This window comes from Hyla sarda, chromosome 12 (genome assembly GCF_029499605.1).
Source record: "Hyla sarda isolate aHylSar1 chromosome 12, aHylSar1.hap1, whole genome shotgun sequence".
Classification (NCBI taxonomy): Eukaryota; Metazoa; Chordata; class Amphibia; order Anura; family Hylidae; genus Hyla; species Hyla sarda.
This window is the reverse complement of record NC_079200.1, coordinates 40,065,682-40,092,523: the sequence shown is the minus strand read 5'-3', so window position 1 is coordinate 40,092,523 and position 26,842 is coordinate 40,065,682. Positions and strand designations below refer to the sequence as shown.

Below are 26,842 nucleotides of genomic sequence, written 5' to 3'. Positions count from 1 at the left end.
TGGTGTCAGAAAGTTAAACAGATTTGTAAATTACTTCTTTTAAAGGAAATCTGTCATCAGAATCACCCGCACTAAACCTGTTACACAGGCTTGTAGTGCGGGTGATCCTGATTAAAACGCTTCTTACCTGGTTAAAAATGGTTCAGCGGTGACTAGATGTGGCGATATCTGCTGAATTCTACACTACGGCCTCTATTCAATATTATTTTGCCAATTTTATATTACATACCATCCCCCTTTTCTTTTCTTTTCCTTTTTTTCGTTCACCTTGTTCACCCTCTCTTTGTGTTAAGGTTTCTCAACTGGCTGTTCTTGGTTTTCCTCAGATTATGCCCTCACTGCACTGATTACTGCCGGATCTTTATATGATATTATGTCGTTTACATTCTGCTTACTTGTACATGTTCTCAGTGCCTTTTTTACTTGTGTACTCCGCTTTATACCATTTTGCTCTGTGAGGCAATTTGGCTGATGTTTGTTTAATCTTCAATAAACCGTATTTAAAAAAAAAAAAAAAAATGGTTCAGCGGTTCTTCAGATATCTTTGTTTTTAGTTTTCTGTTATTCCCTGGCTTGGGACTCAGTGGGAGGTGTTATCATCTCGGACTCAGCTACACGTCATTCTAGCTGGGCGGAGCGGCCGCCCGGCTCATGAATATTCATGAACTTATCCTCGTAGTCTAACTCCTTTTTCTAGGTCTGGTGGGGAGGGCCGCGCATGCGCCGCGTTCCGTACACACGAAAGTGGCGTTCTCCCCCCGGCTTCACTCGCGTTGCGGCCCAATACAAGTAAGAAGACGGGCTGCATGAGTGAAAACCTGGGGGAGAACGCCGCTTCCGGGTATACGGAATGCGGCGCATGCGCGGCCCTCCCCACCAGACCTAGAAAAAGGAGTTAGACTACGAGGATAAGTTCATGAATATTCATGAGACGGGCGGCCGCTCCGCCCAGCTATAATGATGTGTGGCCGAGTCCGAGATGATAAGACCTCCCACTGAGTCCCAAGCCAGGGAATAACAGAAAACTAAAAATAAAGATATCTGAAGAACCGCTGAACCATTTTTAACCAGGTAAGAAGCATTTTAATCAGGATCACCCGCACTACAAGCCTGTGTAACAGGTTTAGTGCGGGTGATTCTGATGACAGATTTCATTAAAAAAAATCTTCATCCTTCCAGTACTTATTAGTGGCTGTATATTACAGAGAAAGTTCTTTTGTTTTTGGATTTTTTTTCCCTGTCCACAGTGCACTCTGCTGACACCTCTGTCTGTATCAGGAACTGTCCAGAACAGCATAGGTTTGCTATGGGGATTTGCTCCTGTTCTGGACAGTTCCTGATACGGACAGAGGGGGCAGCAGAGAGCACTGTGGACAGAAAAAAAAAGAAATCCAAAAACAAAATAACTTTCTGTTTTGTATACAGCTGCTAATAAGTACAGTACAGTAGTACAGTATTATCCTCCAAAACCACAAAACCACTGAAAGACTGTGACAACTTTTCCTTACTGATGCTACTGCTACCACCAGGCATCAGGCTGCTGCCGATACCTATTCAGGGCCTGGGCAATGGATGGTGCCCACAGAGCTGCTACTATCACCAACATGCTTACTGTCAAATGACATGGCAGGATTGCTCTTTCCTATACCCATTCCTCTGCCAACCATTTAAGATAATTTATTTTTTAACTGAAAAAGATTTGGAGGTTATTGTTATGTTTTGTGGGTGATGTGGCACTCATTAAGTAATCAAGTGGTGCAGAAACTTCCAGCCAGCTTTTACTCTCAATGCATTTAATGTGGATTTATGTCAAACACAGGAAGAAATGCTATCTGTTTGATTAAACCCAGAAAATACACATAACTTGGCCTTAGATGTCTATTCTGCGTTCACACTTAATGCTTTCAATGTGTACTTATGTTAAACACATGTAGAAATACTATATATTTGATTAAACCCATAAAAATGAAAGCAACTTGGCCTAAAATGGACATTACACATTTACTCTTAATGCTTTTTATGCATATTTATGTTAAATCCAGGAAGAAATATTATATGCAACAAACAAGTGAGTGATCCAGCTCACCTTCCCTGATGTACGGTGCTCGGACCGGTGCCTGGCAAGGCATCTAATATTAAAGAAAGAAAGTACGGAGGGTCCAGCACTTTGTTGCAAGGAGCTTTATTGAAGATACATGACACCATAAAAATGACAGTCAGTCAGACATGTTTCAAGCGCTAGCACTCGAAACATGTCTGACTGACTGTCATTTTTATGGTGTGATGTATCTTCAATAAAGCTGCTTGCAACGAAGTGCTGGATCCTCCGTATTTTCTTTCAGAAATATTATATGTTTGATTAAACCCAGAAAATACACTTAACGTGGCATTCAATGCCTATTTTGCATTCACTTTTTTATGCATATGTTAAAATACAGGTCAGCCACTGCTTTGCTCAGCTTGCTTTGCTTTATAATGTGATAGCTTTTTAGGTCTTTTTCTGGAGTGACACTGCTGGGATCTGTAGTGCACTTAAGGGACACAGTAATGCAGGTGATAGGAGTTCACTGTCTGTTGACAGCCCATTGCTATAAATGCTTTGTTCAGCTTATTTTGTATTGTAATGTAATAGCTTTTATGGTATTATTCTGTGATGACACTACTGGTGTAACAGCCGCGCTCCGGCCAGACACGCTGGCCGTGAGTGCGCTGTCATGTCTCTGTTGCCGGCGGGGCTGCGATCCTCATCGCGGGACGCGCCCGCATTGCGAATCCTAGCCCGTCACTCACCTGCCTCAGCCTCTGTCTCACTGTGTCCCTGTCCTCGCAGCTCCGGTGCACGTGCCTCCCCCTTCTACGGCGCATGCGCGCCAGAGCTCTGTTTCTTAAAGGGCCAGTGCCAATTAATTAAAGTGATTACACCTGTCCCCTGGTCCATATATTTCTGCTCCTCCCTTGCTTCCCTGCCAAATCTTTAGGTTGTTTATGCCATAATGAAGTCCTGTGTCTCGCTACTGTGTACCTGTTCCCTGTTTCCCTACCTACCTGTACCTGTGTACCTGCCCTGACCTTCTGCCATCTGCTACGTCCTGCCAGTGTCCTTCCATGCCACGCCACCCCCCCCCCCAGCTACCTGTGTGGACGAATCATGCCGGGGGTAGCGACCTGGGTGCTGCCTGCCGCAGCAAGACCATCCCGCTTTATGGCAGTCTCTGGTGAAGACCAGCGGCACCTTAGACTCCGCTCCCTGGCACAGCTCACGTCTACATCCACACAGGCCCAGAGGATCCACCACCTGACGTACACCTGCCTTGATTCCTAACAACTGGTATCTGTAGTGCACCAACTGGACATAGTAATGCAGGTGACAGGAGGACACTGTCTAAGGTCAGCCCACTGATCAATTCTTTGTTCAACTTGCTTTCTATTGGATTTGTGAATTCTTTCTGGGATTAGTAGTTCTTGCTCTCTCTCAGTCTTTTCTCCAAGATGACGGCCTCAATGCTGTGCATAGGGCTTTATCAGCCTCTTAAACCTATGTCTTTCTCCTGATTGGCCTGGGAACATAATGCAAGCAATGATTGGCTAACCTGGGGTTATGTGAGCTAGCTGCAAGGTATGATGGAGTACCCTGATGTACTTCCTCCATTTATTAAGTTACCAAAACGCTGTGTGTTCATCATCCCTTTTGCTAGTAATAGTGGTGCAATTGAGCCTGGCAAATTTCAAAAATTCTGTGAGCTGATCTTAACCTAAAGTTCTGAGCAAGAACAAGTTCACCTGCTTTGGTTGCTCATCTCTAATTATAACCATTTTGCCCATCTAGTGTCCAATATTCTGAATACTATCAATAGTCCCTGACCCTATCATTTTTTCTATTACACAATTACAATCTAATAAGCTTAACACCATTCAATAATAATAAAAAAACAATGCTAAATTGTAACTTTTAAGCTTTACACCATTAGGTTAATACAAAAAAAGTACCAACCTGACTCTCACCCTTCTATGCCACCCTGCCTTAGATCTGATAGAAAGAAAGAAAAAAAAACAAAATACTGATTTGACCCTTTAAAACTGCTTTAAGGCAAGAGCAAGCAGTATGCAATAGCACTGTCATGCAGCATGGGAAAGCAAATGCTCGCTCTAATTGTTAAGTAGCATTAAAGGATGAGCCTTATGGCCAGTCAATCACATACTGGTACAGACTAGATCAGTGATGGTGAACCTTTTTGAGCCCAAGTGCCCAAACCGTAAGGCACGCCAACTTTTTTTCCCTCAAAGTGCCAGCACAGCAATTAAATCAGAATACTGAGGTTTAAGTTTAGAAAAAACAACTTATGTAGGCAGTATGTTCCCCCACTGTCACGATGCCGGCTGGCAGGTAGTGGATCCTCTGTGCCAGAGAGGGATTGGCGTGGACCGTGCTAGTGGATCGGTTCTAAGTCACTACTGGTTTTCACCAGAGCCCGCCGCAAAGCGGGATGGTCTTGCTGCGGCGGTAGTGACCAGGTCGTATCCACTAGCAACGGCTCAACCTCTCTGGCTGCTGAAGATAGGCGCGGTACAAGGGAGTAGACAGAAGCAAGGTCGGACGTAGCAGAAGGTCGGGGCAGGCAGCAAGGATCGTAGTCAGGGGCAACGGCAGGAGGTCTGGAACACAGGCTAGGAACATACAAGGAAACGCTTTCACTGGCACGATGGCAACAAGATCCGGCAAGGGAGTGCAGGGGAAGTGAGGTGATATAGGGAAGTGCACAGGTGAAAACACTAATTGGAACCACTGCGCCAATCACTGGCGCAGTGGCCCTTTAAATCGCAAAGACCCGGCGCGCGCGCGCCCTAGGGAGCGGGGCCGCGCGCGCCGGGACAGGACCGACGGAGAGCGAGTCAGGTACGGGAGCCGGGGTGCGCATCGCGAGCGGGCGCTACCCGCATCGCGAATCGCATCCCGGCTGGAGGTGGTATCGCAGCGCCCCGGGTCAGTGGATCTGACCGGAGCGCTGCAGTGAGGAGAGTGTAGCGAGCGCTCCGGGGAGGAGCGGGGACCCGGAGCGCTCGGCGTAACAGTACCCCCCCCTTGGGTCTCCCCCTCTTCTTAGAGCCTGAGAACCTGAGGAGCAGACTTTTGTCTAGGATATTGTCCTCAGGTTCCCAGGATCTCTCTTCAGGACCACAACCCTCCCAATCAACTAAAAAAAAGGTTTTGCCTCTGACCTTTTTAGATGCCAGAATCTCTTTGACGGAGAAGATGTCCGAGGAGCCGGAAACAGGAGTGGGGGAAACAGATTTGGGAGAGAAACGGTTGATGATAAGTGGTTTAAGAAGAGAAACGTGAAAGGCATTAGGAATACGAAGAGAAGGAGGAAGAAGAAGTTTGTAAGAGACAGGATTAATCTGGCACAAAATTTTGAAAGGACCAAGATAGCGTGGTCCCAACTTGTAGCTAGGGACACGGAAGCGGACATATTTAGCGGAGAGCCATACCTTGTCTCCAGGGGAAAAAATGGGAGGAGCTCTTCTTTTCTTATCCGCGAACTTCTTCATGCGTGATGAAGCCTGTAAGAGAGAATTTTGGGTCTCTCTCCATATGATGGAAAGATCACGAGAAATTTCATCCACAGCGGGCAGACCAGAGGGCAAGGGGGTAGGGAGGGGGGGAAGAGGGTGACGGCCGTACACCACGAAAAATGGGGATTTGGAGGAAGATTCAGAGACTCTGAAGTTATACGAGAATTCGGCCCATGGTAGAAGATCTGCCCAGTCATCCTGGCGGGAGGAAACAAAATGTCGTAAATAATCACCCAAGACCTGGTTAATTCTTTCTACTTGTCCATTGGATTGAGGATGATATGCAGAAGAAAAATTTAATTTAATCTTGAGTTGTTTACAGAGAGCCCTCCAGAATTTAGACACGAATTGGACGCCTCTATCCGAGACGATCTGCGTAGGCAACCCGTGAAGACGAAAAATGTGTACAAAAAATTGTTTAGCCAACTGAGGCGCTGAAGGAAGACCAGGAAGAGGGATGAAATGTGCCATTTTGGAGAATCGATCAACGACCACCCAAATAACAGTGTTGCCACGGGAAGGGGGTAAGTCAGTAATAAAATCCATACCAATCAGAGACCAAGGCTGTTCGGGGACAGGCAGAGGATGAAGAAAACCAGCGGGCTTCTGGCGAGGAGTCTTATCCCGGGCACAGATAGTGCAGGCTCGCACAAAGTCCACAACATCCGTCTCCAGAGTCGGCCACCAATAGAAGCGAGAGATGAGTTGCACAGATTTCTTGATGCCCGCATGTCCTGCGAGATGGGAGGAGTGACCCCATTTGAGGATTCCGAGGCGTTGGCGTGGAGAAACGAAGGTCTTTCCTGGAGGAGTTTGCCTGATGGAGGCTGGAGAAGTGGAAATCAGGCAGTCAGGAGGAATGATGTGTTGCGGAGAGAGTTCAACTTCAGAAGCATCCGAGGAACGAGAGAGAGCATCGGCCCTAATGTTCTTATCGGCAGGCCGAAAGTGGATTTCAAAATTAAATCGGGCAAAGAACAGAGACCACCTGGCCTGGCGAGGATTCAGCCGTTGGGCAGACTGGAGGTAGGAGAGGTTCTTGTGATCGGTGTAAATAATAACTGGAAATCTTGATCCCTCCAGCAGATGCCTCCATTCCTCAAGTGCTAATTTAATGGCTAGAAGCTCTCGATCCCCGATGGAGTAGTTCCTCTCCGCCGGAGAGAAGGTCCTAGAAAAAAAAACCACAAGTAACAGCATGCCCGGAAGAATTTTTTTGTAGAAGGACAGCTCCAGCTCCCACTGAGGAGGCATCAACCTCCAATAGGAAGGGTTTAGATGGGTCAGGTCTGGAGAGCACAGGAGCCGAAGAAAAGGCAGACTTGAGCCGTTTAAAGGCGTCTTCCGCTTCTCTGTGCCAGAGAGGGATTGGCGTGGACCGTGCTAGTGGATCGGTTCTAAGTCACTACTGGTTTTCACCAGAGCCCGCCGCAAAGCGGGATGGTCTTGCTGCGGCGGTAGTGACCAGGTCGTATCCACTAGCAACGGCTCAACCTCTCTGGCTGCTGAAGATAGGCGCGGTACAAGGGAGTAGACAGAAGCAAGGTCGGACGTAGCAGAAGGTCGGGGCAGGCAGCAAGGATCGTAGTCAGGGGCAACGGCAGGAGGTCTGGAACACAGGCTAGGAACATACAAGGAAACGCTTTCACTGGCACGATGGCAACAAGATCCGGCAAGGGAGTGCAGGGGAAGTGAGGTGATATAGGGAAGTGCACAGGTGAAAACACTAATTGGAACCACTGCGCCAATCAGCGGCGCAGTGGCCCTTTAAATCGCAAAGACCCGGCGCGCGCGCGCCCTAGGGAGCGGGGCCGCGCGCGCCGGGACAGGACCGACGGAGAGCGAGTCAGGTACGGGAGCCGGGGTGCGCATCGCGAGCGGGCGCTACCCGCATCGCGAATCGCATCCCGGCTGGAGGTGGTATCGCAGCGCCCCGGGTCAGTGGATCTGACCGGAGCGCTGCAGTGAGGAGAGTGTAGCGAGCGCTCCGGGGAGGAGCGGGGACCCGGAGCGCTCGGCGTAACACCCACATTAGGTTGGCAGTATGTTCCCCCACATTAGGTTGTAGTTCCCCCACATTAGGTAGGCAGTATGTTCCCCCACATTAGGTAGGCAGTATGTTCCTCCACATTAGGTAGACAGTATAGTTCCCCCACATTAGGTAGGCAGTATAGTTCCCCCACATTAGGTAAGCAGTATAGTTCCTCCACATTAGGTTGTAGTTCCCCCACATTAGGTTCTAGTTCCCCCCACATTAGGTTGGCAGTATGTCCCACCAACATTAGGTTGGCAGTATGTTCCCCCACATTAGGTTGGCAGTATGTTCCCCCCACATTAGGTTGCAGTTTCCCCACATTAGGTTGCAGTTCCCCCACATTAGGTTGCAGTTCCCTCACATTAGGTAGGCAGTATGTTCCCCCACATTAGGTTGCAGTTCCCCCACATTAGGTTGCAGTTCCCCCACATTAGGTTGACAGTAGTTTCCCCACATTAGGTTGGCAGTATAGTTCCCTCACATTAGGTAGGCAGTATGTTCCCCCACATTAGGTTGCAGTTCCCCCACATTAGGTTGGCAGTAGTTTCCCCACATTAGGTTGGCAGTATAGTTCCCCCACATTAGGTTGGCAGTATGTTCTCCCACATTAGGTGCAGTATAGTTCCCCCACAGACATACAGCCTTCAGCCATATGCAGTGTATGGCTGGAGGCTGTATGTCTGTGTACTGCCTCTCAGTGCTCAGTGTGGTCGGAGTACTGAAGATGACGAGCAGGTAACTTACCATGCCTGCGCATCCTCCTCCTCGATGCTCCAATGCTCCACTCCTCCGTTCCTATGGGCGCACGCACGGGACGTCAGTGACGTCCCTGCGTGCACTACCTCCTGGCGGCCCCTGCTTTTTTAAAGTAAACGCGGGGCCGCGGAAAGGTAACTGGACATCCTTGTGTCCCGAAAAGACCTTTCGGAAGATAGGGATGTCCCGGTTTGCCCCGCCTGGCGAACTATGGCCGCATGCCCACAGAGGGGGCTCAGCATGCCACCTGTGGGACGCGTGCAATAGATTCGCCATCACTGGACTAGATAATATATAGCTTCTAATGGTGGGAAAGTTTACACCCCCCCCCCCCAATCTGTTTTAGAAAGCTTTAACATTTTAAGCGCTATTCATGGACGTTTCACTGCCAATATATATGATTTCTAAAAGTCTCATTCACACATTTGACATCCAAGTGGGAAGGGAAGCGTTAGGATGGGATACAGCAAGCAGGAAAAGTTTTTCATCTTGACAACACTGTCCCATAATCGTTCATGCTATATAAAGAGTTTGGGGTTTTCCCTATCTTCATTCCCAGTTTAGTTACGGAGGAGGCAATGCAAATCCCCATGTTGCATACAGATGACATCAAGGAGGCATAAGTCCTACCATAGACATGAATGGAGGGGGCGTGACATCACGGCCATGGCCGCTTAAAACTAAACCGGTGTTCTGAACATAAATATTCAGAACACCGGGGTGCCAGTGTTCCACTGCCTAATTTTTTATTTTTGGACATAAATACGCTCACCCCTCTAGAATAGGCTGAGTAAAAAAGAATGATACTGATGTGTCCATCATTGCTTCTTAAAGAGGTACTCCGGCGCTAAAACATCTTATCCCCTATCCAAAGGATAGGGGATAAGATGCCTGATCGCAGGGGTCCCGCCGCTGGGGACCCCGTGATCTTGCACGCAGCACCCCGTTATAATCAGTCCCCGGAGTATGTTCACTCCGGGTCTGATTACTGGCGATCACGAGGGGCCGGAGCATTGTGACGTCACGCTCCGCCCCCAGCGGAGTGACCCCCGCGATCAGGCATCTTATCCCCTATCCTTTGGATAGGGGATAAGATGTATTAGCGCCGGAGTACCCCTTTAACAATACCCACAATGTCTCGTGTGAGATCTGAGAGTGTGAGATTCTATAATACAAATAACACCTGGCAAATAAGTCTTAATTAATTCCAAAATAATGTGATTTTTCTCTCCCATTCCACTATTATTCCAAACTAAAATTTTAGTATTCATTCTGATCCTTCATTTCTGGGCAGACCAATTTCTGAAGATAGGAAAACACACACATAAAAAAAAAATGTCCCCTTTCTCCTCCCCCCCCCCCCCCAAATGACCCTGTTACAAATCTTTGTGTCATCAGCAAAAAGAACTTGCTCTGGAGCACTTGTCCTGACCTGTATTACACAGACAAGCCATTGATCAGAATGTGCAGTGGGTAATGCCTATGTTGACACCGGGGTGGTGCTGCAGGTAAAATGAACATGTATACCAGAGTTCCACAGATTAGAGCTAATTATTGGTGGTCTCACTAAGAGGCTACTTTGTACTCCACGTATTGAACCCTTTTTATTTAAATGTTTCTTCTCAGATAGCACCTATACCTTGATATAAACAACTTCCATAAGGGCACGTTCCCACTTGGGGTATACGCAGCATATTTCACGCTGTGCAAAATCTGCAGAAGCAGCGGGAAATACGCTGCGTATCCCTTGCTCACCATTCACATAGGGATTTCCGGCGGCAGCCCTATGTGTGTAGTCAGTTTTGGAGGCGGAGCTGCGTGTCACAGTCACGCCGACACACGGCCCCGCCTCCAAAACTCACTGCACACATAGGGCTGCCGCCGGAAAGCCCTGTGTGAATGGTGAGCGAGGGATACGCAGCATATTTCCTGCTGCTTCTGCAGATTTTGCACAGTGTGAAATACGCTGCGTATACGCCAAGTGGGAACGTGCCCTCTTACTGCATTAGGGCTCAGAGCAACACTTTGCATAGGCAATTTAACGTGACACACAGAGCCCCTTATAGGTTATTTAGTATTCATACTTGTATTGTGCCTTCATGAAGCGTTGTATTCTCCTAATAATATTCCTAATCGTCTTCTTCTAATAATACAGCACAGAGAATCTCATGATTTTTTACTCTTACCACTTCCGTGTAAATAGTGAGATTAACATAAGAAATTTTCTGTTAACCTACCAAATTCAGCAGGAGCTGCTGACCATCTAAGGCTGCTTTCACACCACTGTTTGCCTCCTGTAAAAAGGCCTGTTACAATGTCCCGTCACAAAACCCTTAAAAACGGCTGTCAAAAAATCCCATTCATGTCTATGGCATTTTTTGAGCATCCGTTGTCACCCGTTATAGCTCGTTATGACTAACGGATGTTATTTGTGACGGGAGAAATAACGTCCCATGCACAAATTTTTTGCCCATCCCAATAACGGTTTAATTAACGTCCGTTTTTTTTTTTTACATTGAAGTCTATGGCTGATGGATGTTCTCTAAAAACACCCTTTACTGCCCGTTATTAGAATGTCCGTTATTTCTACTAAGCATGCTCAGTAAAGCCTTCACATCTCTGAAGTCACATGGGAAAGGGGAGGAGTGCTCACAGCCCTCTCTTCTTCCTGGTTTTCACAGCAGGTAACATCCGCCAACATCCGCCATTTTAAGCGCATGTTTTACGCCAAATCTTCTTTCAGTGAAGGTGGGTACATGGATGGCTGCGATGCAGTATGTATTGTAATTTTGTTGCGTTCATTGGGAACGTGCTTGTGGCTGCGGGCATTTTTGCCCTCAGTTCATATGTGGTTATGAATGCGTGGACTAGGGAAGTGTGCAGTATGATTTTGGGCTGTGTGGCACCACTCTGCAGCTGTTTCATGCCCGCCATGTTCTTGCCACTTTGCATGCGTCGGGCATTTTTGCTCGCAGTTTACATGTTGGTGTGATGTCCCAGTATGGGACCTGTCAGGTTGAGTCCCTGAATGTCCTCAGGGCTCTCCTGCAGTGTTCCCCCATATTGTGTATAGGTTGTATCGGTGTAAAGGAGCTTAGATGTGGTCACATGATTGTTAGTCACCTAATAATGTTTGTCACATGTTTAACCCCTTAATGAGCCAGCCATTTTACACCTTAGGACCTGGCCATTTTTTGCACATCTGACCACTGTCACTTTAAACATTAATAACTCTGGAATGCTTTTAGTTATCATTCTGATTCCGAGAACGTTTTTTCGTGACATATTCTACTTTAACATAGTGGTAAAATTTTGTGGTATCTTGCATCCTTTTATGAAAAATTTGAAAATTTTGCATTTTTCTAACTTTGAAGGAAAATGGATATTCAAAATAATTTTTATTTTTATTCACATATACAATATGTCTACTTTATGTTTGCATCATAAAATTGACGTGTTTTTACTTCTGAAAGACACCAGAGGGCTTCAAAGTTCAGCAGCAATTTTCCAATTTTTCACAAAATTTCCAAACTCACAATTTTTCAGGGACCAGTTCAGGTTTGAAGTGGATTTGAAGGGTCTTCATATTAGAAATACCCCACAAATGACCCCATTATAAAAACTGCACCCCCAAAAGTATTCAAAATGACATTCAGTCAGCATTTTAACCCTTTAGGTGTTTCACAGGAATAACAGCAAAGTGAAGGAGAAAATTCACAATCTCCATTTTTTACACCCGCATGTTCTTGTAGACCCAATTTTTGAATTTTTACAAGGGGTAAAAGGAGAAAATGTATACTTATATTTGTGGCCCAATTTCTCTTGAGTAAGCAGATACCTCATATGTCTATGTAAAGTGTTCGGCGGGCGCAGTAGAGGGCTCAGAAGCGAAGGAGCGACATGGGGATTTTGGAGAGTACGTTTTTTTTAAATGGTTATTGGGGGGCATGTTGCATTTAGGAAGCCCCTATGGTGCCAGAACAGCAAAAATCTCCCACATGGCATACCATTTTGGAAACTAGACCTCTTGAGGTACGTAACAAGGAATAAAGTGAGCCTTAATACCCCACAGGGGTTTCCCGACTTTTGCATATGTAAAAAAATAAAAATAAAATTTCACTAAAATGTGTTTCCCCCCAAATTTCCCATTTTTGCAAGGGTTAATAGCAGAAAATACCCCCCAAACATTGTAACCCCATCTCTTCTGAGTATGGCGGTACCCCATAAGTTGACCTGAAGTGTACTATGGGTGAACTACAATGCTCAGAAGAGAAGGAGTCATATTTGGCTTTTTGAGAGCAAATTTTGCTCGGGGGCATGTCGCATTTAGGAAGCCCCTATGGTGCCAGGACAGCAAAAAAAAAACACATGGCATACCATTTTGGAAACTAGACCCTTTGTGGAACGTAACAAGAAATAAAGTGAGCCTTAATACCCCACAGGGGTTTCACTACTTTTGCATACGTAAAGGGAAAAAAATTCACTAAAAGGTGTGTTTCCCCCCCAAATTTCACATTTTTGCAAGGGTTAATAGCAGAAAATACCCTCCAAAATTTGTAACCACATCTCTTCTGAGTATGGCGGTACCCCATAAGTTGACCTAAAGTGCACTACGAGCGAACTACAATGCTCAGAAGAGGAGTCATATTTGGCTTTTTGAGAGCAAATTTTGCTCGGGGGGCATGTCGCATTTAGGAAGCCCATATGGTGCCAGGACAGCAAAATAACCCCCACATGGCATACCATTTTGGAAACTAGACCCCTTGAGGAACGTAACAAGGTGTAAAGTGAGCATTTACCCCCGATTGGTGTCTGTCATATCTTTGGAACAGTGGGCTGTACAACATGTTTAATTTGCACAGCCCACTGTTCCAAAGATCTGTCAGACACCTGTGGGGTGTAAATTCTCACTGCACCCCTCATTACATTCCGTGAGGGGTGTAGTTTCCGAAATGGGGTCACATGTGGGGTTTTGTTTTTTTTGCGTTTGTCAAATCACCTCAAATGTACATGGCGCACTCTCCCTTCTGGGCCTTGTTGTGCGCCCCCAGAGCACTTTGCGCCCACATATGGGGTATCTCCGTACTCGGGAGAAATTGCGTTACAAATTTTGGGGGGCTTTTTTCCCCTTTACCTCTTTTCAAAATGAAAAGTATAGGGCAACACCAGCATGTTAGTGTAAAAAGTTTATTTTTTTTACACTAACATGCTGGTGTAGACCCCAACTTCACCTTTTCATAAGGGGTGAAAGGAGAAAAAGACCCCCAAGATTTGTTAGGCAATTTCTCCCAAGTACGGCGACACCCCATATGTGACCCTAAACTGTTGCCTTGAAATACGACAGGGCTCCAAAGTGAGAGCGCCATGTGCATTTGAGGCCTGAATTAGGGATTTGCATAGGGGTGGACATAGGGGTATTCTACGCCAGTGATTCCCAAACAGGGTGCCTCCAGCTGTTGCAAAACTCTCAGCATGCCTGGACAGTCAACGGCTGTCCGGCAATACTGGGAGTTGTTGTTTTGCAACAGCTGGAGGCTCCATTTTGGAAAGAGTGGCGTACCAGACGTTTTTCCTTTTTATTGAGGAGGGAGGGGGGCTGTGTAGGGATATGTGTATATGTAGTGTTTTTTACTTTTTATTTTATTTTGTGTTAGTGTAGTGTAGTGTTTTTAGGGTACAGTCACACGGGCGGGGGATTACAGCGAGTTTCCCGCTGCGAGTTTGAGCTGCCGCGCAAAATTTGCTGCATTGCAAACTTGCAGCCTGATACTCACTGTAAGCTCCCTGCCCATGTGAATGTACCCTGTACATTCACAGGGGGGGACCTCCAGCTGTTGCAAAACTACAACTCCCAGCATGCACAGTCTCAGTGCATGCTGGTAGTTATAGTTTTGCAACAGCTGGAGGCACACGGGTTGGGAAACACTGAGTTAGGAAACAGACAATGTTTCCCAACCAGTGTGCCTCCAGCTGTTGCAAAACCACAACTCCCAAACATTCTCAGGCATGCTGGGAGTAGTAGTTCGGCAACATCTTTAGAGCCAGATGTTGCCAAACTACAACTCCCAGCATGCTTGGTTTGCAACATCTGGAGGACTACAGTTTGAAGACCACTAATACAGTGGTTCCCAATCTGTGCCCTTCCAGATGTTGCAAAACTACAACTCCCAGTATGCCAAAACTGTCCAGGCATGCTGGGAGTTGTAGTTCTGCAACATCTGAAGGGCCAAATGTTACAGAACTACAACTCCCAGCATGCCTGGACAGTAAGGGCATGCTGAGGATGTGTAGTTTTGCAACATCTGGAAGGGCACAGTGGTCCAAAAACTGTGGACCTCCAGATGTTGCAAAACTGCAACTCCCAGCATGCCCAGACGCCAAGGGCTGTCTGGGCATGCTGGGAGTTGTAGTATACAGGGTCCCAATACAGCAATGCATGTCGCTTTACGGCGACGTGCATTGCTGTAAAGGGCCCGACCGCAGCTGAAGATCTACTCACCTGTCGCCGCCGCCGCCGCCGTATTCACGCCTGGATCCGGGTCTTCAGGGACGAGGTAAGTTCCAGGGCCGGTCCCCAGCACTCCCCCGTCCCCCACCGCGTCCTCCGGTCTTCCTCTCGTCCTCTCCGGACTTCAAGGGGCCGGGCAGGATGGGAGGAAGTAACCGCCCACCCCCCCCCCTGCGATTGGTCGGTTAACTAACCGACAGATCGCAGGGAATAGGAGGAGGTGGCAGGCTTGCCACCTCGCTCCTATTCTTCAGCATGGTCCTGGCTGTCTGTGACAGCCGGGATCATGCAAAATTACCGGGCGGTCGGGTCCCAGAGACCCGATCAGCCCGGTATCGCCGCAGATCGCAAGGGTGATTTCCCTTGCGATTTGCGGCGATCGCCGACATGGGGGGCCCCCTCGGCGTTTGCCCTGGATGCCTGCTGAAGGATTTCAGCAGGCATCCGTTTCCGATCTCTGCCCGGTGCGCGGCAGGGACCGGAAAATGCCAGGACGTACGGGGACGTCCTGGGTCCTTAAAGCCCAGGGTGCAGGGACGTCCCCGTACGTCCTGGGTCCTTAAGAGGTGAAGTCTTATGTTTTGTTACCCAGAGAGCACCAGGTGACCAGATGACCTGCAGACAGCCTATGGGCTCCTTGCTCACCCCCCCCCCCCCCCCTTTATAAGAGATACTAAAATCCCTCTCTTAGATCCTGAGGTCAAGTCCAGTCCAGACGTCTCAGAGCCAGTGTTCAGCAAGTCTGGAGGCCTTAAGCCTAAATTGCAGCCACAAGTCAGTAAGTCAAGTCATCTTTGTCTGCTGTCACTATCTTCAGTCAAGTAAAGTCAGTTATAGTCGGTGTGGCTGCGCTAAAGTCTGTCAAGTCACTGCAAGTCCCAGCAAGCTGAGAGGTCCAGTGTTACTGGTCACCTCTCTGGGATCCTGGCCTAGCTGTAAAGACTGTACCATCTGTCTACCTCAGTAAAGCTACCGTTAACCTTAACCTGGCCTTGGACTATTATTTGCCCTGCCTAATCTAGGACTAGTGGTGCTACCTTCAGGTGGTTACATAGGCAAACCACGCCCTGGCATCATGAACACTAAGGAGTTTTAACACCATCTGCCCCTACGCTTCACATCGCACCTCAACACCACATTGGTATGAATGCATGGATTAGGGAAGTGTGCAGTATGATTTTGGACCTTGTGGTGCCACTCTGCAAATTTTTTATACATTTTTTTGGGGACAATACAAAAAGGTGAGTTTGGACATTTTGGACTGTTTTGACATTTTTGACTGGCAATGATCTCTGAACATGTTTATTTTTTGTTTGCCAGCAGCCCGTCCCCGTAGAGCCTGACAGAGGAGGATGTGGAGTCTTTACTGGCTTCAAGCCCAAGTGTGAGTATTTGATATTTTGAGCAATTAAATCATATTCATTTTTCCATAATTTTGAAAGCATTCATTTTTTGCTTCCAGTCTGATGAGATTCCAAATAGAAGAAGTCAGTCAGTGACCAAGAAGTGGAATCCAAGGAAGAGAGTGTCCCGCATGTGTCCGCCCCCCAGGACTCCCAGGATAGACCTGCCAAAGAGCCAGAACCAGTATGTATTGTATCCCTATATGGCAGTATGTCCATCTTTTATTTATTTATTTATTTATTTATTTTAATAGTGTCCCGCGCCTCAGCCAAGGTAAATAAAGCCAATAAACATACCTAGTGGAGCCAGGGCAAGCACCAGCAAGAAGCCATATTGCCACCGGCGCTTCCTCCGATTTCTACAAAAGTGTCATGAAGTACGTACTTTTTTTTAGTTTTTTTATTAAACAATGTTTGATTTAAATCATTTTAAATAAAATAATCATTTTTTATTTTTCTCTTTCAGGACAACTTCCAGTGTCTCCAGGTCTCAAACCTCCCAGGAGACTGAGGACCCCAACCCCCCCCACCACCATCCCCGCCCCTGCTGATAAAGGGCAAGAAGCATCTCCCCTACCAGCTTCCTCTTTGTCCTGACTAAATCGCCAGAGGATTGAAGCATCCTTTGGACATTTGTGGTGACCATGGGTGTTATCCGCAACCGCCACTACGCTGGGGTTAGTTACTTGGTTCTTGGGGGTATAAACCCAGGGTCGGATGGTATTAACCCTTAATGTCACGTGACGCCACTGTAGTCTTGGTAGCTCCCGGGTTACTACAGGTCCGGGGAACTCCATCTTCCCACAGGCTAGCAAGGAAAGAATGGACTCCACACTAGATTGCAGTTTAACGGAGGCTTTACTAGCTTGAAGACAGGTGGTACAATCTTCACAGCGCTCAACCAAAGTCTCCCAAAGGATTAACAGACAGTCACTAGAGGACCACACAGCTTGCAGGGCCTGGACTTTATATTGCATATGAGTTTGGCTTCTATGGCCGGACTAGGAATTTTAGGCCTGCGCTATATTAGGCTTGAGATTAAAGTCTTTTGTAGTCTCGAGATTAAAGTCACTTACTGAAGTGTCGGCAGATTGTGGCTTTTCGCCGGAATTCAATGGATTCTCCTTTAGAAGTCCTCGGATTAAGGCTGAAGTAAAGACTTGGTATTATTTGGGATTACTTCATGCTCTTTCTTATCCCTCCTCGGTGGATACCCTCTGCGGGTTATTCTACTCTGCGGATTCTCCATCTCTGTATCTGCACCAACTCTGTATCTACGTCAGAACACTATCACACTCTCTCTCTCTGCGTCAGAACACTCACTACAGGAAATGCCACCCCTTATAAGGGAAGGCTAAACTACAGCCCATTGGCCAGGCAGCTGTGGATCATATAGTTGTCTGTATCCCTTTTAGGAGTTACAATAAAGTTACATATAAATAACAGCATAACATAACATTCCGCACAAAAGTCTAGTCTAGCTCTCAGTCCTCCACTCTCATATACCCTGACTAGACATGAGGTTGCTAGGAAACATACTTAAAGCTACAGATACCCAATAACGGATTACTAAGTTATAACAGTGCAAAATATACATTAGAAATGGTTGAGTCCCTGCAGGGGAGCCCCCAGGACACTGGAGGTCTCAATCTGACAGGGCCTACAATACCTTGACATAATATACCTGTACTGGGACACCACACATTTTGGCCGGCCGGTGAGGACTGGTAGGAGACAGCATGGGATCCTTGAAGATCTCATAAAGCTTACCAAGGAGAGCTTTATGAGATTGGATGATAAAGTGGAAGCCTTGAGGTAGGAGTTTTGCCGGTCACAGCAGGTGGGGCAGGGCCGTCTACTGGACTCTCTACTTTATCTCCAGAGCCTGGCTCCCATGCTAGAGAAACTATCCCTTGAAAAGCAATGTCAGTTCCACAAGGAGATTTTTGAGCTTCTGAGTAGACTCTGCTTTGCTAGCAGAATAGGGGAGGGGTACCTTCCAACCCCAAGTGTGAAAGTCATAACTGGGGAGTAGAAAGTACCCCTCTACTATCCTGTAAGATAAGTGTTCACAACCCAGGGGAAATGAACATAACAGAAAGACTTTGCTAGCAGGATAGGGGAGGGGTACCTTCTACCCCCCAGTGTTACTTTCACACTAGGGGAGGTAGAAGATACCCCTCTACTATCCTGCAAGCAAAGTGTACACAACCCGGGGGAAATGAACATATCAACATAAAGGCTTTGCTAGCAGGATAGGGGAGGGGTACCTTCTACTCCCCAGTGTGAAAGTCCCACTGGTGGGTAAAAGGTACCCCTCCACAATCCTGAAAGCAAAGTGTACAAATAACAAGCAGAATACATCAACACTTTGCTTGCATGATAGGAGTACCTTCTACACCCCAGTGTGAAAGTCACACTGGGGTGTATAAGTTACCCGTCACCTATCATGCTAGCAAAGTGTACACAGAACAAGCAGAATACATAAACACTTTGCTAGCAGGATAGGGAAAGGGTACCATCTACCTTCCAGTGTGACCTTCACGTTGGGGTAGAGGGTACCCCTTTTCAATCCCTAAATACTAATAAAAAAGGTCAAAAAACAGTCCAAGAATCTTCAGATCATACGATCCTGCCAAGACACTCTGCCAGCTTCTGTCAGGAAAAATTGTGCAAAATTGTCTCTGAGACGCATGATGGCCTAGGTTGATCTTCTTGATGCCTCCTGTAGTCCAGGCAGAGATGCTTCCACTTCTTCTGGATCACTGGGGGGAGGCTCCTAAGTTAGGATGAAGTTGTGGAGAACAACAGCTGCCTTCAACCACGTCCAGGTGCAGTTGGATTGGCCGTGTGAAAATCCGCCATCTGGCCGCAAAAATGCCAAGTGCACACTCCACATAGCGTCTTGCACGGGACAGTAGTTGAAGATCTGCTGGTGGTGGTCGAGTCCTCTGCTGGAGTAAGGCTTCAGCAAGTTGGCACACATCTGGAAGGCCTCGTCCCCAACAAAAAAAAGTGCATTGGAGTCCCAGGAAAGGCTCTTGCTTCAGTAAGTCCCATATCACCAGAGTAGATCCTCCTCCCCATGGCTGAGTTCTTAAACACCTGGGAGTCGTAGGTTCTTCCATATGACCTGATTACCACAGAGATGAATTTGTACTGCTCATCCGCAATGGCCATAAGTATGGTGGAGAAGAACTTCTTATAATTGTAGTACTCCGACACGGTGTGCGCCGGCTTCTGGATCCTGATGTGTTTCCCATCAACTGCTCCCATACAGTTTGGAAAAAGTGTGACTTCCAGAAACTTCTCAGCGATGACAAGCCAATGTCCTGCTGAAGGATGTGCAACAAAGTCTTCAAAAAGGCAATCCCACAAAGCCTCGCAGGTGGTCCAGACAATCCCTGAGGTGGTGGAAATTCCCAGGCGAAACTGGAAGTGGTGCGACGAGAAACTCTCACCGGATGCCAGGAACCTGAAATAAAAAATTTAAAAAGCTTTAGTATTTAAAGAAATACATTTGATGAACACAGAAAAAAAGGATTTTGGCTACATACCTGAGGGTAACAGTGAGGCGTTCCTCTGGCGAGATGCTCCTTCGGAGGTGAGTGTCTTGGCGATGGATACTTTCAACGACGTGTTGGAGAAGGTCATCGAAACTTGCTACGGACATACACAGGTAGCTTGAAAACTTCTTTGGGTGCTGGCGCAGCTCAACATACAGAGTACTATGAATCATCCATGCTGCAGTGATGGGATGGATCCAAAATCGTCAGTGACATCTCTCCTCTTCTTGGTTTCTACTCTTTCTTCGGGCACGCCACAGCAGCACATCAAAATTGAAGGAAAGGTTGGTGGGAAACATGGTGAAAATCGCAATGGTAAAGTTTAATAGCAAGAAAACCAAGCAACGGTACTCTCCCTCTCAATGCTGGAATTCAGATTGGTGTCAAATCATTGCCTTGCAGCAGGAGGTGGAGTTTCAGGTGTTGCAAGGTATGACAGGTAGGAGAGGTCCAAAAAGGGTTAATAAAAATGGATGTTAGAAAAATACATAGCGGATCTAATAACGGGTACTAATGGATGCAAAAGGCCCGTTATTTCAAAGGAATATCTGTTAAAATAACGGGAGTGTGAACCGTTATCACCCATTATTCCATCAGTTTTTTGATGATCCGTTATTGCAGAATAACGGCTGTACAATAACGGGTGAATTGCTGTAGTGTGAAAGAAACCTAATGTGTATGGTGGCCTTCCCAATCTCCCCCACAGATAATATCATAGAGTGAGCATATTTGGGAGATAAGCTGCCACCAGAGGAGGCAGTCAGCAGTTTTGGTCCTTTTAGATAGGCCAAAGCTCAATCAATTGTAGGGCTAGGCCCTAGGCCGCACGTTCCCTGTTTACACAGGGTGGTGTGTAGGGCTGCATGATATGGGGAAAATGTGCGATTGTGATTATGGGCCTAAATATTGCGATTTCGATATGCTATAATAAATAAATGGTGAAATCCCCCCATTTCACTTCTATCCACTTATTTTATGCCCACCGTCCCGTCCATTTCTATCTCCCCCATTTCTATATCCCCCCAGTCACATTCTCCCCCCTGTCACATTCTCCCACCCCCGTCACAATCTCCCCCCCCCCCCCCCCCCCCCCACCGGTCACATTCTCCCCCCTGGCACAATCTTCCCTCCATATCACATATACCCCCCCCCCCCCCCGGTCATCCCCCCTGGCACAATCTTCCCTCCATGTCACATACCCCTCTGTCACATTCACCCCTCTGTCACATTCTCCCCCCTGTCACATTCTTCCCCCCCCCCCCTTGTATGTAGCTTTTTGTTTGGACTGCAGCAATATTCCCGGGCGGTTTACAAATCTCCCACCGGATCCGGGAAACCCAGTGTGTTTGCAGCCGAAAAAGACCTTTCCCCATTAGCTAATCACTGGCTTGACACGTGACACCGCTGCGGCCAGTGATTGGCTGAAAAGGGAAAGGTCCTACTGCTTGTATGGAGAAGAGAGGAGACACCGGACTGCACGGAGGGGAACGGCATCTGCAGGGACCGGGAGTAGGTGAGCAGAAGTTTTTTTTTCTCCCTGCGCCCTTTTACTTAGCTCAGTGTTTTTCTACCAGGGTGCCTCCAGCTGTTCTTAAACTACTACTCGCAACATGTCCGGACAGCCTTTGCAGGTCCGGGCATGCTGGGATTTGTAGTTTTGCAACAACTGGAGGCACCCTGGTTGGGAAACAATGACTTTTAGTATTTAAATTTGTTTTTACCTGCTCTGGCCGGCCCCCGCCCGCAGCAGCACACGGGAGCCGGCCCGCGCAGATAATCACAAATTTTCCCGGGGGGGCCGTACCGCTATATCGCAAAAAGCAAAAATCACAATTCGATTGCTTTTGCTATATATTGTGCAGCCCTAGTGGTGTGTGACCACCAACCATAGGGGATAGGGAAAGATAGCTGTCAGCTGAACAAGCTATGTTTTGTAGTTATCTTTAGTCTGCTTCTTTCTCCTAAACCTACAGTCTCTGTGGCCCTTCATTTTGTACACTCTACAGCTGTAACTATGGGTAAGGCAGGTACTGAGATTAGGAAACCAAAGATCATGCTGCGTGACCTTACATATTTGTGGAATGTAGAAGAGTTGCCCATCACAGATTATCAAACCACACCTTCAATTTTTTATCCTGGACTCTGGTTACTACCCCATCTACAACATTACTAAGGCTAGGTTTCCACACAGGTTTTTTCTGGCATTTTTATTTTTGGAAAACAGATACGGTAGTTTTTTAGCCAAAGCCAGATGTGTATTTTTAAAAGGATTGGGAAATATAAAAGTAGGACTTACACTTCTCCTTCCTAATGGAACTACTTCTGACTTTGGCTAACACAAAAAAAAAAAAAAAACACAACAAAATATTCGTGGAAACTTAGCCTTAAAATTTTCCACTGCAGTGAGGATGCTTTCACACAGGTTGGATACGCTGCAGATTTGCGCTGTAAGGGTACATTCACACTACGTAATCCGCGAGCGTAATTCCGCGGTGTGAACTCAACATTGGTGTAAACGGGTCTCCGTGAGTTTCAGCGGTGGACAATTCCGTCGCTGAAACTGTTCCGCGCAAAGAAAGAACATGTTCATTCTTTACAGGGATTCCGCGAGCACTGCATAGCCGTCAATGGTGACAGCTCAGTGCCCCGCGGCCCTAGCGCCGAAGTATTTTTGGTGGCGGCCGCCAGACGGAATCTTCGCTCGCTGAATCAGCAAGCGGAAATTCCGCAGTGTGAACGTACCCTAACAATCAACAGTGGACTACAGCACCAGCAATGTGAATGAGGTTTTAATACATCTCTAATATCTTTCACACAGTACAGAAAAAAATGTACGAGTCCATCAAGTTCAACCTATAACCCTATTGTGTCCCTACTCAGGGGCGTACCTAGAGCATTTGGCACGTGGGCGGACCCTTTGTTTGGCCCCCCCCCCACACACACCCCTTAATTACACCCCCTCCCTCCCCTCCCCCCCAGGGGCGGACTGACAACACTCGGGGCCCCCGGACCAAAAAAAAGGCAAGGGCCCCTGCTAGGCTCTGCAGCTCATCAATCTTCTGCCACGCTCCTATTCCACCCAAATCCCACACACAATAAATTAAAATTTATATATGTAAGAAACACGTTAACATAGGTAAATTTCCATGACTAATAATACTGTTATACAAGGAGTAAATATATACCACCACACAATAATTGGATAATACCGCCATACTGAATAAAACCACTATACACAGACCAGTATACTATAAAGGATCTGTATAAGTGATTATATACAGGACCATATGGCGGTAGATATCAGCTGTACACAGGATGTGTACACCATATAAGTGATTACAGTTACATTTTGGGACTCACAATTACGTTTTTTCGTATCAGCAGCGTCCTCTTTCCTTTTCTTCTCTGTCCAGAGAAGACCGCCATGTGGATCTCTTAACATCTGCAGGAAAAACATGTCACACTCTGCATATATTCAGTGCCCTCCTCTACACAATCTTTCCATCTATAGGCCCACAAACTGTAATAATGCTCTCCTTGGTGTCCTGCACAGTAAAAGGACAGGTAAGTAGGTATCCAGGTAACCGCCTCTTTCCCATAGGTATATGCAGAGTTACATGCCCCCTCTTTCCCATAGGTATGTGCAGAGCTACGCTACACCCCCCCTCTTTACCATAGGTATGTGCAGAGCTACACCCCCCCTCTTCCCCATAGGTATATGCAGAGCTACACCCCCCCTTCCCCATAGGTATATGCAGAGCTACACCCCCCGTCTTCCCCATATGTATATGCAGAGCTACACCCCCCCTTCCCCATAGGTATATGCAGAGCTACACCCCCCCCCCCTCTTCCCCATAGGTATATGCAGAGCTACACCCCCCCTTCCCCATAGGTATATGCAGAGCTACACCCCCCTCTCCCTCCCTTTCCCATAGGTATATGCAGAGCACCCCCCCTCTCCCTCCCTTCCCTATAGGTATATGCAGAGCACCCCCCCTCTCCTTCCCTTTCCTATAGGTATATGCAGAGCACCCCCCTCTCCCCCTTCCCTATAGGTATATGCAGAGCACCCCTCCCTTCCCCATAGGTATATGCAGAGCACCCCCCCTCCCCCTTCCCTATAGGTATATGCTGAGCACCCCCCTCTCCCCCTTCCTTATAGATATATGCAGAGCACCCCCCCTCCCCCCCCTTCCCTATAGGTACAGTATATGCAGAGCACCCCCCTCTCCCCCCTTCCCTATAGGTACAGTATATGCAGAGCACCCCCCCTCTCCCCCTTCCCTATAGGTACAGTATATGCAGAGCCCCCCTCTCCCCCCTTCCCTATAGGTACAGTATATGCAGAGCCCCCCCTCTCCCCCCTTCCCTATAGGTACAGTATATGCAGAGCACCCCCTTCCCTATACAGTATATGCAGAGCACCCCACTCTCCCCCCTTCCCTATAGGTACAGTATATGCAGAGCCCCCCTCTCCCCCCTTCCCTATAGGTACAGTTTATGCAGAGCACCCCCCCTCTCCCCCCTTCCCTATATGTACAGTATATGCAGAGCACCCCCCTCTCCCCCCTTCCCTATAGGTACAGTATATGCAGAGCACCCCCCTCTCCCCCCTTCCCTATAGGTACAGTATATGCAGAGCACCTCCCTCTCCCCCCCTTCCCTATAGGTACAGTATATGCAGAGCACCCCCCCTCTCCTATAGGTACAGTATATGCAGAGCACCCCCCTCTCCCCCCTTCCCTATAGGTACAGTATATGCAGAGCACCCCCCCTCTCCCCCTTCCCTATAGGTACAGTATATGCAGAGCACCCCCCCTCCCCCCTTCCCTATAGGTACAGTATATGCAGAGCACCCCCCCTCTCTATAGGTATAGTATATACAGAGCCCCCCCTCTCCCCCTTCCCTATAAGTATATGCAGAGCACCCCACTCTCCCCCCTTCCCTATAGATACAGTATATGCAGAGCACCCCCCCTCTCCCCCTTCCCTATAGGTACAGTATATGCAGAGCACCCCCCCTCTCCCCCCTTCCCTATAGGTACAGTATATGCAGAGCACCCCCCTTCCCTAAATAATAATAAAAATAATAAAAAGGATGCTCACATGATATCCCACGCAGCGATCTCCTCAGCAGCAGGGGCCGCGTCTTCTCCCCTCCACAGTACAGGCGCCGGAGGAGTGACGTCATCGGCGTGCTGCATGGGGGCGGAGGTCACGTCTCCTCTGTGTAGCTGCAGATGCGGCTCACACAGAGGGGACGCCTTCTCCTGTATGTGCATGTATCAAGCATACAGGAGAAGGCACCGCTGTCTGCTGGGGATCTGGGACGAGTGTCCCGGACCTCGGCACCCCCCTTGAGAGTGGCACCCGGGGCGGGGCGGTACGCCACTGGGAGTGTGATCCAGAGGAAGGCAAAAAAAAAACACCTTATGAGTCTGATGCCAATTGTTCCATACCAGGGGGGAAAATTCCTTCCCGACTCCAAATATGGTATAAATCTCTATCAACGTTCTGTCCCTATAAATCCAGTATCCTTAACCTGTAATATTATGCATGCAGGCCCCTTTTGAAATCTTTGAGTTCACCATAACCAATTCCTCTGGAAGAGAGTTCCACTGTCTCACTGCTCTTACAGTAAATAACCCCGTCTGTGCTGGTGTAGAAACCTTCTTTCCTCCAGACGTAGAGGATGCCCCCTTGTTATAGATAGTGTTGAGCGGCATAGGCCATATTCGAATTCGCGGATATTCGCGAATATATGGATGAATATTCGTCATATATTCGCGAATATTCGCATATTCGTTATACCCTCGTTTTATTTTCGCGTATGCGAAAATACGCGTATACGAAAATTAACATATGTGAAAATTCGCATATGCGAAAAGTAACATATGCTAATTTTCGCATCGCGAATTTTCGTATATGCGAATTTTCTCACGCCAGTCTCACACAGTAGTATTACAGCCTTCTTTACACCACACAAGCTGGAAGCAGAGAGGGGTGATCACTGTGATGTGTACTGTGAAGAAAAAAATAAATTAAAAACGAATATTCGTAATTACAAATATATAGCGCTATATTCGCGAAATTCGTGAATTCGCGAATATGCGATATTCGCGAATAATATTCGAATTGCGAATATTCGCGAGCAACACTAGTTATAGATACAGTCCTGGTATAAATAGATCATGGGAGAGATCTCTGTACTGTCCCCTGATATATTTATACATAGTTATTAGGTCTCCCCTAAGCCTTCTTTTTTCTAAACTTAATAACCCTAATTCTGATAATCTTTCTGGGTACTGTAGTCCTCCCATTCCCCGTATTACTCTGGTTGCCCGTCTTTAAACCCTCTCCAGCTCCACTATGTTTTTCTTGTATACTGCGGTTTGTTGCTGTCAAATTCTGCAGCTAATCCACAATAACATTTTATTGTGAAGTTTTCTGCTGAAATAGCAGAGATCCACTAAAAATGTAAAAAATTTCCAGTATTAATATTCCACAGCGGAAATTCCCAACCAAAATCTGTGCGAATTTGCTGTGTATTTACCTGCAAGAATGCTGAGGAAGTACTTTAACCCTTTATCAACCCATGACGTTTACACACATCATGGTGCTGTTTAAGAGTGTATGGTGAGGGCTCCCAAGTCAAGCCCGCACCATACCAGACGACCCTCAGGCTGATTACAGTAGCTGAGGGCAGGCGCCACAATAGTTTTTTTTAACCGTTTAGATCACCACTGGGACCTGTAAACAATCCCTGGTGGTATAGTGGGGGTGTATCACCCACCTGTTGGTGCCATGGCTCTGCAACTGATAAAGCTTGCCTGGAGCAGGCTCTTTCAATTGAGCACAGAGCATATAGATCAATGCAGTTCAATAGAACTGCATTGATCTAAAAGTTTTCTAAAGTGTGAAAAAAAAGATTCACCACACATTCATTACCCATTCCATATTAAAAGTTTAAATAACCCCCCTTTTTTAAATAAAAAATATGTAA

At 47.2% G+C, this 26,842-nt stretch overlaps 1 long non-coding RNA gene across 1 annotated transcript; it reads left to right on the top strand.

Moving 5' to 3' along the window:
* The first annotated feature begins 16,192 nt into the window (after positions 1 to 16,192).
* Positions 16,193 to 17,928, top strand: LOC130296742 (uncharacterized). Its single transcript, XR_008849275.1, has 3 exons — positions 16,193 to 16,254; positions 16,333 to 16,650; positions 16,740 to 17,928. It is a non-coding gene; the product is annotated as an uncharacterized LOC130296742 (long non-coding RNA).
* Positions 17,929 to 26,842: the final 8,914 nt, after the last annotated feature.